Source organism: Lytechinus variegatus, chromosome 1 (assembly GCF_018143015.1).
Source record: "Lytechinus variegatus isolate NC3 chromosome 1, Lvar_3.0, whole genome shotgun sequence".
Taxonomy (NCBI): domain Eukaryota; kingdom Metazoa; phylum Echinodermata; class Echinoidea; order Temnopleuroida; family Toxopneustidae; genus Lytechinus; species Lytechinus variegatus.
In genome coordinates, this window is record NC_054740.1 from 4,242,551 (window position 1) to 4,254,921 (window position 12,371).

The window sequence follows — 12,371 nt, forward strand, 5'->3', positions numbered from 1 at the left end:
AAAAAATTTGCACAATTTGCAAAAGAAAACAGACGAAGAAAATTCAGTTTTGAGGCACATTTTCAGGCCAGAAATTTACTTATTTAACAAAATATTATATACAAAATATATGACCAATATAAAAGAGTAACTTTTACTCTATCTGATGGTGCAATAATGTTTAATTTAACCTGAGGTTAAAACAGGTAAATTCTTAGAGAAAAAAATCTCACGAATCACGAGATTTTGCATGGAGGAGGATTCAGCCAGGAGATGATTTGGATGAATCTGGCCTTTTTGCTCATTAGCAGAGGTACCTGCGGTCTGAATTGTGTTAGCTGGGATATATATTATATTTAGACAATTATCAGTGATGGATTTCGTTTTATCTGAATAATAATGAAAATGTTTTGTTGGTTGTATTATGATATATGTTTTTGTGGTTGGGAGAGAAATAACACATTCCTTAAGTAAATGAATATCATTATAGCAATAATATTAAATATTTTAAGTAATACCTGGGTAAAATGTATTTTCGAGCTATGTTACTGTTAGCTCTAGTACTTGTGACATTAATTATTTCCGCTACAGGGCAAGGTTCAGCAATGAAGAAACTAAAGTTCATCACCGTCCTTTGTTCGACGCTGACTGTCATATTGATTATCCAAGGACGCGAAAAGCAAAGGCTTTCGAGATTCCATCATCAGATTCTCCGAGAGAGGTATGAACAAACTTGACAAACGTTTTAATCTATATGGGATCAGGATTTATATATATAAACGTATAGATAGTATATAGATAGAGAGATAGATAGACATATTATAAGATTCTTAAAACAATGAAAATACGATCTTGTTACATCTCGCAAATAAATGACAAAACTTATAAAAAAAGATATGACATTTCTCGAAAGTACCATTTCAGATTTTTATTTCTATGTTCCTTTGATTACCTCTCAATACAAAATGAGAAAGGAAAAATGTAAAAATTAGAAGAGATTTATTGCACAACTTCTTTCAATGCAATCGCTCAGGCTGAATACCTAAATTCCTTCCTATTTATACAGTTTATAGTGGAATACTGCGCGAATGGTCATTTAATTTGTCTTAAGTATCCAAAATGACTCCTTATAGGCCAAAACTGACGGAATAAAATTACATGAGGCACATTTTGAAAATAAATGTGGATCTCTAAAGACGTCAATTCGTAGTTCTGATCACTAATAGTAACAAAAAAAACCACGAAAACTTTAATATTTTTGTTAAAAGATATCCACAATGACCACTTATATTGTGATTTGGCAAATGAAAACACTGTAATTGGACTCAGGGTTCATTTTTTCTTCGGATAAGTCCTCGCACTTGCATTATTTATTTGTGGATAATGAGATACTATACAAGAACCTGCTCTTGTTTGTGTTAGAATAAGGCTAAGTACTAAACACTCTCTGCTTTGGAATGTTTCATTTGTGGGGATATTAGCAAAAAGTCAACCGATAAAAGAAACAGAGTGCTAGGGCAGGATTTCGGAAAACTTTGATATCTATTTTTCTCATTTTCTATTTTTGTGTAACTATTTTTATGCTTGAGTTGTCTGTGTGTGGTTTTTTTTTGGGGGGGTAATACTATTAATTTCATTTCATTATGATTTTGCCTCCTATAAGCTACGCTCTGTTAGCAGCCTCCTCCATTTCTTTCCTGCTGTGATAAGCAGAAATGTATTTTTAAAGGTAGTGAATGAACTTATGTTTCATTGTTTATATATGTATTATTGTAAGAGGAAAGACGAAATGTTTAGAAAATAGGAATGAATAAATTGAAATAAAATCAATCCTGTTTTTCCTTTGCACTGTTTGAAAAGATTGTAAGGAATCACATTGCAAAGGTGTTATTAGTATGAATATATTTACACAGTCAATCATGTCTTCACCCATACCACATCTTGAACACAATGTATTTTTCAACTAAGTGTTTTTTCAAGGATTGTTTCAAACCTACTAAAATCACCTCTTTCACAACATCACCTTTTCAATCTTAGTGCTAGTATAATATACCAAACATTCTTATTTTCCTCTTTTGTTTCCTAAGGTTTGCAACCTCTGATTCCCAACCGATTTCACAATGCGAAGCCGTGACTCGAATTGTTTACATCAAGACGCATAAGACGGGATCTACCACGTTAGAATCTCTTTTCAACCGGTTTGGATTCTTTCGCAATTCTTCATTCATTATTAATAGGGATAACCCTTTTGGTCATTTCGAGTGAGTTAAGAGAAATTATATCATGCATTGCGTAGAAAAAAATACAAGTCGAGATTTAAAAAAAATCTTCGTCTTTTATTTGTGTTTCCCATTTGATCATCTTTAACCCTAAATAGACTGGGCTATTTCGACGCCTCATGATCTCGGCCGTCGATTTCGCGATGAAAATCGGCACGCGCGTTACCCATGGCATTATCTATAAATTATGATATCAAATTCTCATTGCTTATTAATTATGCTAATTTATGCGTAAAATCATAAGTTTGCTGTAATCAATACCTTTAAAATGGTAATTTTTGTTTTACAAACTCTAGATAGGCATTTGATCATACTTTTTTTTCAAAAATTTCAACATCACTTTTATTTTATTATGTATTCGATTGTTTTATGATTTTGTCATGTTTTTCTTTGATTTTCGATATTCGTTTTTTTTTTTTTTTTTTTTAAATTGTCGGGAACTTTATTTTTACCATAAACAAGATAAAATTAATTGATTTTAAGTGGTAAAACAAAAAATAATGATACATTTTATGAATTTTGGCTAAGAACCCTATTATTAACATTGGTTTTGTACACAAGTTCATGTTTTTTGGGGGGCTGCATGCACTTACGAAATGTTGCGTAATTTGGGAACCGCGTACCCGGGGGTCACAACCAAACTTGAAAGTAAAAAGTCTGCGAGCGGTGCGGTCAAAAAATTTCGAGCGGCGGACTTAACGCGAAAAATGTCGAAGGTCCCAGTCTTGTTAGGGTAAATATGATATGAAGAGCTCATTTGCAAAGGGGGTTAGATCAACTTTTTATCAAACTTCATTTTTATGTCTCAACGTATAGATTTTTAGTAGCTCTATAAGATAATATTGCAGAGCGGATAAGCCAAACAGTTGTGCAAGTTATGACTAAAGCTTGAAACTTTCACAAGTACTAGTATATGCCGTAAGATTTACTTTTAAAGTGGGAGGCAAATTTATAAGTGGCCTTTTCAGCCGTTGCCATGGCAACGGATTAATTTATCAAAAATAATATACATTCCAACGTTAATAGTAAAAAAACATGATATAGATGATCAAAATGATAATTTTCAGGCCTTTAATTGAATACATATAAAATCTAGAAATATTAAAGATCACCAAGATAGTTCCATTGGTCCACCTCCATGGCAACGGCTTGTTTTTCCAGAGAAAAATAAAAATTTTGTTTAAGAAAACGTTGTAGAATATGATTTATCTGTAACATCCCCTAATTTTGCAGTACTGAAAAAGATATTTTGTTTGCTAAAAATGAAAATTACATCTGAAGCTATTTCCATGGCAACCAAATAACTTCTGATTTACAAAGATAACATGGTTGACAAGACAATGGACAGGTCGAATTGACTTGATCTGTATGTTTAAGTTTGACCCCCTCATTTGAAAAAAAAACAGAAAGTGTTCTGCAGGAGTTCTTAATAAAGGAAAAAAGTTATGTTGCCTTGGTAATGCTTGAATTTAATTCTTTATAAATATATTGCAAAGGGCCCGCTGCCATGGCAACAGTAGTCCAGTTTGGAGCTTGTTGTTTGGAAGTGCCCTTTCCCCAAAGCTAACATAGAGGGCACATGTTTCCCAATCTCTAATCAGCGCCAAACCACTCATCTTCTCTGAGTGGTTTGGCACTGATTAGAGATTGGGAGACATGTGCCCTCTATGTTAGCTTTGGGGAAAGGGCACTTCCAAACACCAAGGTCCAAACTGGACTAGGGCACCTGGCAGGGTGACCAGATTTCACTAAATGAAATACGGGACAATCGACAAAAAAAGATCAACAAAGAAGGCTACACAGTGTTAGACTTGAAAAAAATATATAAAAAGAATTGGGAGGGTGAACGAAAGAATGAAGAAGATAAAGAAAAGACAAAATAAAAGAGATGAATTGAGAAGAAAGAGAGAACAAATGAAAAATAAAAAAAATAGAATAACAGAATGTTATGATAAAAGAAGGATGAAAGAAAGAATAAAGAGAGATAAAAGGTTTCCGTCATATTTTTATTTGAATATATAAAGAGAGAGGAAGAAAGGAAGGGAAGATGAATAAAAGTGTGAAATATGAAATAAAGTGGAGAAAGAAAAACAAAGTAAGAAAAAAGGAGGAGGAAAGAAAAATGTTTCCTTCATTCTTTGAAAGATAGAAACAAAGAAAGAAGAAAACCAGGAAGGGAGGAAGAATTAGGGAAGGAAGGGAAAGAAAGTATAAGGGAAACTATTAGAAAGAAAAACAAAGAAAAAAGAATGATAGAAAGGAGGAAAGAATGAAAAATGGAAGGAGAGAAGGAACGAAAAGAAATGGAGAGGAAGGAAGAAAATAAAAGTTAAATGAGAGAAAGAATGGAGGAAATAAAACAAAAATAATAAAGAAGGCAGGTATATAAGAGAAAGGCGGAAAAAGACAAATGAACAAAGAGACTGACAGAAATGATCGGAAAGAAAGATAGATAAAACAAAAAAGGGAAACTCCACGGAAGGATCGAAATGTGAAGAAGGAAGGATAGAAAAGAAAGAAAGAGGGAAAAAGTTCAAACTTCAAGCAAACAAAAACAATCCAATCATCTAACAAAAATCATGACATTTGGATTTTTTAATCTTAAGAAGCTAAAATGTTTTAGAAATGAAAAAAAATTAAAAGTTATTCATTGTCAACTGTAACCCTTAAAAAATAGATGAAACATCGCGGCATCATACACAACAAGACTCAAAACAAAAACTGAGGAACAACTAGATCTATATGACCCGAGTTATGAAAACCCAATAACTTGTTCCTACGATTTCATCTCAAAATCAGTAATCTCAGAATCCATGATATAATTACACGAATTTCCTACCAATTTTGTGATTATTTTTGTGGAAAACTGTTAATCATTTCATTTTTAGCACCATTGAGAATCTTTTCCGATCGTATATAGCTATAGTAGCCTGCCACACACAGGAACGGGAGGCCAGGGGCCCGTTGCATAAAACTTTTCACCTGAGAAAACTCAGGTTGTTTTTATCTGAGTTTTTGCCCTGTGCTAAAGTCAATGGCGGAAATCAGACTAACCTGAGTTTTCAGTTTTTACCAGAGTTTTCTCAGGTAAAAAGTTTTATGCAACACGCTTCAGTTCGTTTGCAAACTTCGGTTAGCAAGAAAATCATTTAGTTATCGATTTTATTGTTGTCTCTGCTTCGTCATCTTTGGTTATTTGATGAAAACTCATCACTTTTAAACTACATTTTGTTCAATATTCTGAAATACGGGACAATTAGGCGTCCCGGGAAGGGTTTGTCGGGACGCCGGGACAAAGGAGCAAAATACGGGACAATCCCGGGAAATACAGGACGTCTGGTCACCCTGGCGCCTGGCGCCCGTGCTTTTGCAATATGCAGGGGTACAGGGGCAAAAACAAACACGTCATCATTCATGTTACATATGATAAAAAACCCTATCTTCGTTTTAATCAGTTTCAACTTTATTAATTTCAAGTCAGTGATATATAAGTTAAACCATTGAGTGTTGTATCCATGTATTTCCCCCAAAGAATGAAATATGCCAACATAAATAACGAGCGTTATTTAGTGACGACAAAGATTCTGCTTACGAAAGGTAATGAAATATTCCGAAAAAGCTTAAGAGGTGAAGAGCGCCGCACACGGTGTTCCAGGAACAGAGCGTCAAGTGGGGAGAACCTAATGTCAGTACAAAATGTAGACACACAATTTGAAAGTATGAAGGGGCTGCATGATTGTGAGGCATTGCAGTGTAACAATTTATGATATTCCTGTGAGACATTACATTAAGGTTGAAAGTCTAGACAAAATTACGACAGTAGGCCAGCTTGGTGGGGAGGTTGGGAGAGACATTGACTTTTGAGCCTTTTTTATGGAATTATGGAAAATCTGTGAAAGTTTGTGCATCACGAGTTATGATATTCATTAGAGACATAACATTATGGTTGGGAGGGTCGGCAGAATTACGACAGTAGATCAACATCGTTGGGAGGTTTGGAGCGACATTGAGTTTTTAGTCTCTTTGATGGAATTAGGAGCATGGAAAATAATTAGAAAATGTTGTGTTTCACGCTTTATGATATCCTTGTAAGATTTTACATTATGGTTGGGAGGCTGGGCAGAATTACGGTAGTACATCAGAATGGTTGGGAGAGACTTTGAGTCCTTGAGCTCTAAGATGCAATTAAGGAGTATGGAAATGTTTAGGAAAGTTTGTGTACCACGATTTATGATGGTCCTGCGAGACATTACATTATGGTTGCGAGGTTGGGAGAGACATTGAGTCCTTGAGTTGTATGATGCAAATCAGGAGCATGGAAAATGTTTAGGAAATTTTGTGTATCACGTTTTATGACCCTTATAAAAAAATTGAATGGTATACTATTGACTACCATTTATCATACACCATTGATATACCATTGAAATACCATTTGCACAGCACCCACCATACACCAATGGTATACCATTCAAGCCTCAATGGTATACCATTCAAACTAATTTAAATAATTCGGACGTTACTATTACCATATTCATGAGCACCATTTACCATTCATATACCATTGATCAAACACCATTCACCATTGATCTACCATATGGCCATTATAAACAGGTTTACCATTGACCACCATTCACCATTCAGCCACCATTCACTGGCCTACCATTTACCATTCAGCAACCATTCGCTGGACACCATTGGCCTACCAATTACCTTACACCATTCACCATACACCATTCGCCTACCATTCAACATACACCATTCGTGTACCATTCACCATATACCATTCGTGTACCATTCACCATTCGCGTACCATTCACCGTACACCATTCGCCGTACACCATTCGTGTACCATTCACCGCTCACCATACACCATTCAACTACCATTCGTCGTACACCATTCGCGTACCATTCATCGTACACCATTCGCGAACCATTCACCGTACACCATTCGTGTACCATTCACCGCTCACCATACACCATTCAACTACCATTCGTCGTACACCACACACCGATCACCATTGACTGACCATTCACTTTACACCATTCTACCATACACCGTATACCATTGACCTACCATTTACAGTACACCATTGGCCTACCATACACCATTGAACTACTATTCACCGTACACCATAGGCTTACCATACACCATTGGCTTACCATACACCGTACACCATTGACCTACCATTTACCATACAACACTGTCATACACACTATACTATTAGTCAACCATTCAAATAACACCATTGGTCATACACTATAGACCATTAGTGAAAATTCAATGGTAGACCAATGGTTTACACTAAATGGTAGACAGTAGAACAACGATGTACAATGTATAGTAGGCCAATAAAGTACAGTGAATGGTAGACCAATGGTGAACAGCATATCTCTGGGGTTAATGGTAGGCTTAATAATGGAATAAGTATACACAAGAAAAAAAATGAAAACAGTTACTTATTTCAAGAACGTCAATAAAATGTTTTTACTAAAAGAAGTTTAAGTACAGCATAAATGGCACAGAGTATTCACAAGTATAGACTTTATAATTAAAGGACGTAAGTTATTAATATATATGACTTAGCTACTTGTTGATATCTATACTCTGCCAATCTTGTTATCTAAAGATAAACATGCATCAAGACAGAGTTTGATTGAAAAACAAAACAAATGAAGACTAACATTTCCAAGAATAAACCTGCTCTCTCATATTGCGTTTTACATGGATTGAGTACTTGGCAAAACCACTGTTCTGCATACATGCAAACCTGATACTTGTAATACAATAAACTTGATGTTAAATCTGTTGTGTGTAATTGGTTTCAACGACATTAATAAACATTTTTTTACTAATGAGTTCAAGTACAAAAGAGTATTGACAGGTAAGGCATAAAAGCAACATATTATGAATACATGTGACTGTGCGACTCCACAAGAGATCAATGATTGCACTCCACATAAATATTATGTTAATCTTCCTATAAACAAATTTACATGTAAGACAGAGTTTGGACAACAAACTAATGAACACCAAATTTCGAAGATTAAACTCAGAATGTGTGATATCCTTCACATGGCCAAATGAATAAAGGGTACACACCTAGAAGAAATGAAATATCCCCAAAAGGGGGGAAAATAGTACCCCCAAATTGGTCTCTTTTTTCTTTTCACCTAAAAAGATATATCAACGGCATGTTTCTACATAGAATTGTTAAAAGGTATTACCCGCCAAAGTATCCAGAATCCCGGATAAATTTCCTGTACAAACAGTCGCGATGCGGTTTATTGATAAATTGCATCGCGCAAAATACGGTTTCTCATAACAATCTCTCTGAGAGGTGATTATTGCAATATTAATCCGTTTAAATTTTCTGTAAAAACAAGGGGCAAAATAGCATACGTGTCTGGCTTAAGTGCTTGAACCAAGAAGTGCGATCTCACAGTATACATATATTCTGGCCGTTTTTTATCTCGCCAGCTGATCGCGAAACATGTGTACCTGTTACAATGAGTGAGATCTACCATGAATTTTGAAAATTTTCCTAACAAGCAATTTTTGACATACCAAAATGCAATGTGAGGTTATAGGTTGAATTTTCCGATTTCCACCGTATTTGCGACGTGAAATGCAAGTTAATCAGATTATTCAGTCTGTAGAAACAGGTTGGTTTAAGAACGATAAGGTTATTCGAGTCCGGAAAAGATAAACTGTTTTTAATGATTTACTGTAGAAACACGCCAAAAGTTTATCATAAATACAATAATGATACATTAAGAAATAAATAATATATCACACATAGAAAAAATGAAAATAAGGAAAGAAAATTATTCAATTTGGAACACTAAAAAAACAGAAGAAAAATAAAGACCTTTTTTGCAAAATATATAGAAAATAATATATACAAGATACCCACTTATTTCTTATCTATTTTTGTTGTGTTAAATCAGATGAATAACTCAACTATGTGTGAGAAAGATTATTGTCTTACACAGTAAATCAGTAGTCAATCGTAATTTTTTACAACCGAGCTTGGACAAAATTTAAATTCATATAATACAAAAAATATATAAATTGTGATCTTGTATATTCATGAGGACTTGCAGAGAACAGTTTTAGCAAAAAATAACAACTTTAATTCGTCAAAACTTTGTTAATCCTCAACAAATTTTGATGAAATTTTCAGTGTTTTTTGTTTGTCTGATGTACACTTTGAATTATATCACATAGCTTTCAGTCTCGAGTACCTCTAGCCCTTCAATCAAATTGGTTGGACGACCGGTTACATTTTACATATAACATAGTTATAAGGAGAATGAAGGGGACCATAGAAAGAAAGCATGAGAAAAGGGGAGATTTTGGTAGGGAGAGAATGAATCAGAAAAGGATCATGCTGAAAATTTCATTAAAATCTGATAATAACAAAGTTATTGAATTTGAAATTTAACAACATTTTGGTAAAAAATTAACCCAATGTACACATGATCGTCAGGAATATTTGTTAGGCTTATTCTATAAAATGAAATAATTATTTCATATTTTCATACATGTGTGTATGATATGTCCCAAGTATCATATCATTATTTCCAGCAATGCATATCTTCACATTAAAGGTCAAGTCCACCACAGAAAAGGTTGTTTTGAATCAACAGAGAAAATCAGGCAAGCATCATGCAAAATATTTCATCTAAATCGGATGCAAAATAAGACCCTCACTTTTTGTTTTGGTTTTCATTGTTTGAATTGTACAATATTTCAATTTTTACAGATTTGACAATAAAAAAATAAAAATAAAACTTTATTTCATAGGACAATGAGGAGAAAATTATAATATTTCATATTTAAAAAACAAAGAAAAGTGAATGAGTGATGTCATCAGTTCCCTCATTTGCATACCGACCTGGATGTGCATGTAACTATTAAGTGAAATTGAGCGAAACTTAAAAATGTCATACCTTTCTTATTTTTCATCCGATTTTTATGCTTGATTTTTCTCTTTTTAATCGAATCAACATTTTTGTTAGGGTGGACATGTCTTTGAAATAAATTTTCACTCCATTTTTTATAGTTCTCGGAGGACAAAATGTAAATTAGCGCGACTTCTTGTAATAAAATACAAAAGAACAAGTGGGGATATGACATCAGCTGGGAACGTCGTGGTCTAGTGGTTCTGACTCTCACCTTTCAAACAGAGGGTCGTGAATTTGAGTCCTAGCCATGGTGTGTTTTCCTTCAGCCCGAAATTCATCCACACTGTGCATCACTAGACCCAGATGAAGTGAATGGGTACCCGGCAGGATTAATTCCTTGAAGCTGTAATAAGAAATATTGGATGAAAACAATGCAAAGGACAGTATATTAGCTAAGGGTTCAAAATATGAATGCTTGTCATGTGTGTAAGCTTTCTTTAGAAGTTCATATATTTTTTTATATATCGAGAAATTTGCAGTATACTCTACCATTCAATTGAATGATACCAATTAACAAATATCAACAAAACATTTTGTAAAATATGATAAATAAATTTATGTTTAACCATAGATGGGTAGACAATAACCTATTATATAATGGGAGGTTGCCCCAATGATGACAAATACCACAACAAATGAATACCTGGGGACAAAGTGTCCACCCTTCCCCCCTCAGCCAACATACTGATTTTTTTCTGGGGGGGTGTTGCACCCACAAATGTAATAACGCCCACAAATGTAATAACACTTTACCCACAAATGTAATAATTTCACCCACAAATGTAATAATGCACTTTACCCACAAATGTAATAGTTTTTGATCGCCCACAAATGTAATAATGACTTTACCCACAAATGTAATAAATTTGAAGGGATTTTTGGCAAATCCGTTCTGAACTAGAATCGTATAGTAATGCGTTCATATAGCACAAAAGTGCAAAGTCTCTTTTCCTGACCCGGTTAATTAACAAATTATAATATAAATCCAAAGTCTTTATTCCAGACCCGGTTGTTTAAAAAATTATAATATAAATCCAAAGTCTTTTTCCAGACCCTGTTGTTTCAAAAATTATAATATAAATCCAAAGTCTTTTTCCAGACCCTGTTGTTTCAAAAATTATAATATAAATCCAAAGTCTTTATTCCAGACCCGGTTGTTTCAAAAATTATAATATAAGTCCAAAGTCTTTATTCCAGACCCGGTTGTTTCAAAAATTATAATATAAATCCAAAGTCTTTTTCCAGACCCTGTTGTTTCAAGAATTATAATATAAATCCAAAGTTTTTGTTCCAGACCCGGTTGTTTAAAAAATAATAATATAAATCCAAAGTTTTTATTTTTAAAATAATAATATAAGTCCAAAGTTTTTATTCCAGACCCGATTGTTTCAAATATTATGATATAAGTCCAAACTAAGATACAATAATGATTTTCCGGTGGAATAAAAATGAGAATCGAGCCTAGTCTTCTCTCCAGACCCAGTTAATTAAAACTGGTGGAATCAAAGTCTTTGTTGTTGTTTTAAATTATACTGAACGTATTGTGAATATACGCGCAATGAGTAAATTGAGAATCAAGCATAGTCTTTTCTCCAGACCCGGTTATTTAAAACTAAAAACTAAAACCCTATAGTAATGCCTTCATATAGCACAAAAGTCCAGTCTTTTTCCAGACGCAGTAGTTTCAAAAATTATAATGTAAGTCCAAATTTTTTTTTCCAGACCCAGTTATTTCAAAAATTATAATATAAGTCCAAACTAAGATACCATAATGATATTCCAGTGAAAAAAAAATAAAATCGAGCTTAGCCTTTTCTCCAAACCCTGTTATTCAAAAATTGTAAATAACAGTACAACAACAACAAAAACCGTATAAAGACCCCATAATCTTATTAATGCTGGATAACATGGACATATAGCGTAGTCTTTCAGCCAGACCCAGTCATTTGTTTTTCAAAATAAGGCTAAGAGTAAAAATATAAATAACTCCAAATCTAATACCAAGTAATCCTTGAACCTAAGAACATGTTTTTAAAATGAGGTTTAAAATGTTGTCTTTATTCCAGACCTAATCATTACAAAAATTACAAAAAAAAATCTTCTAACATAAGACCCTATCATATTCTCTTGGAATAACATGAGTTG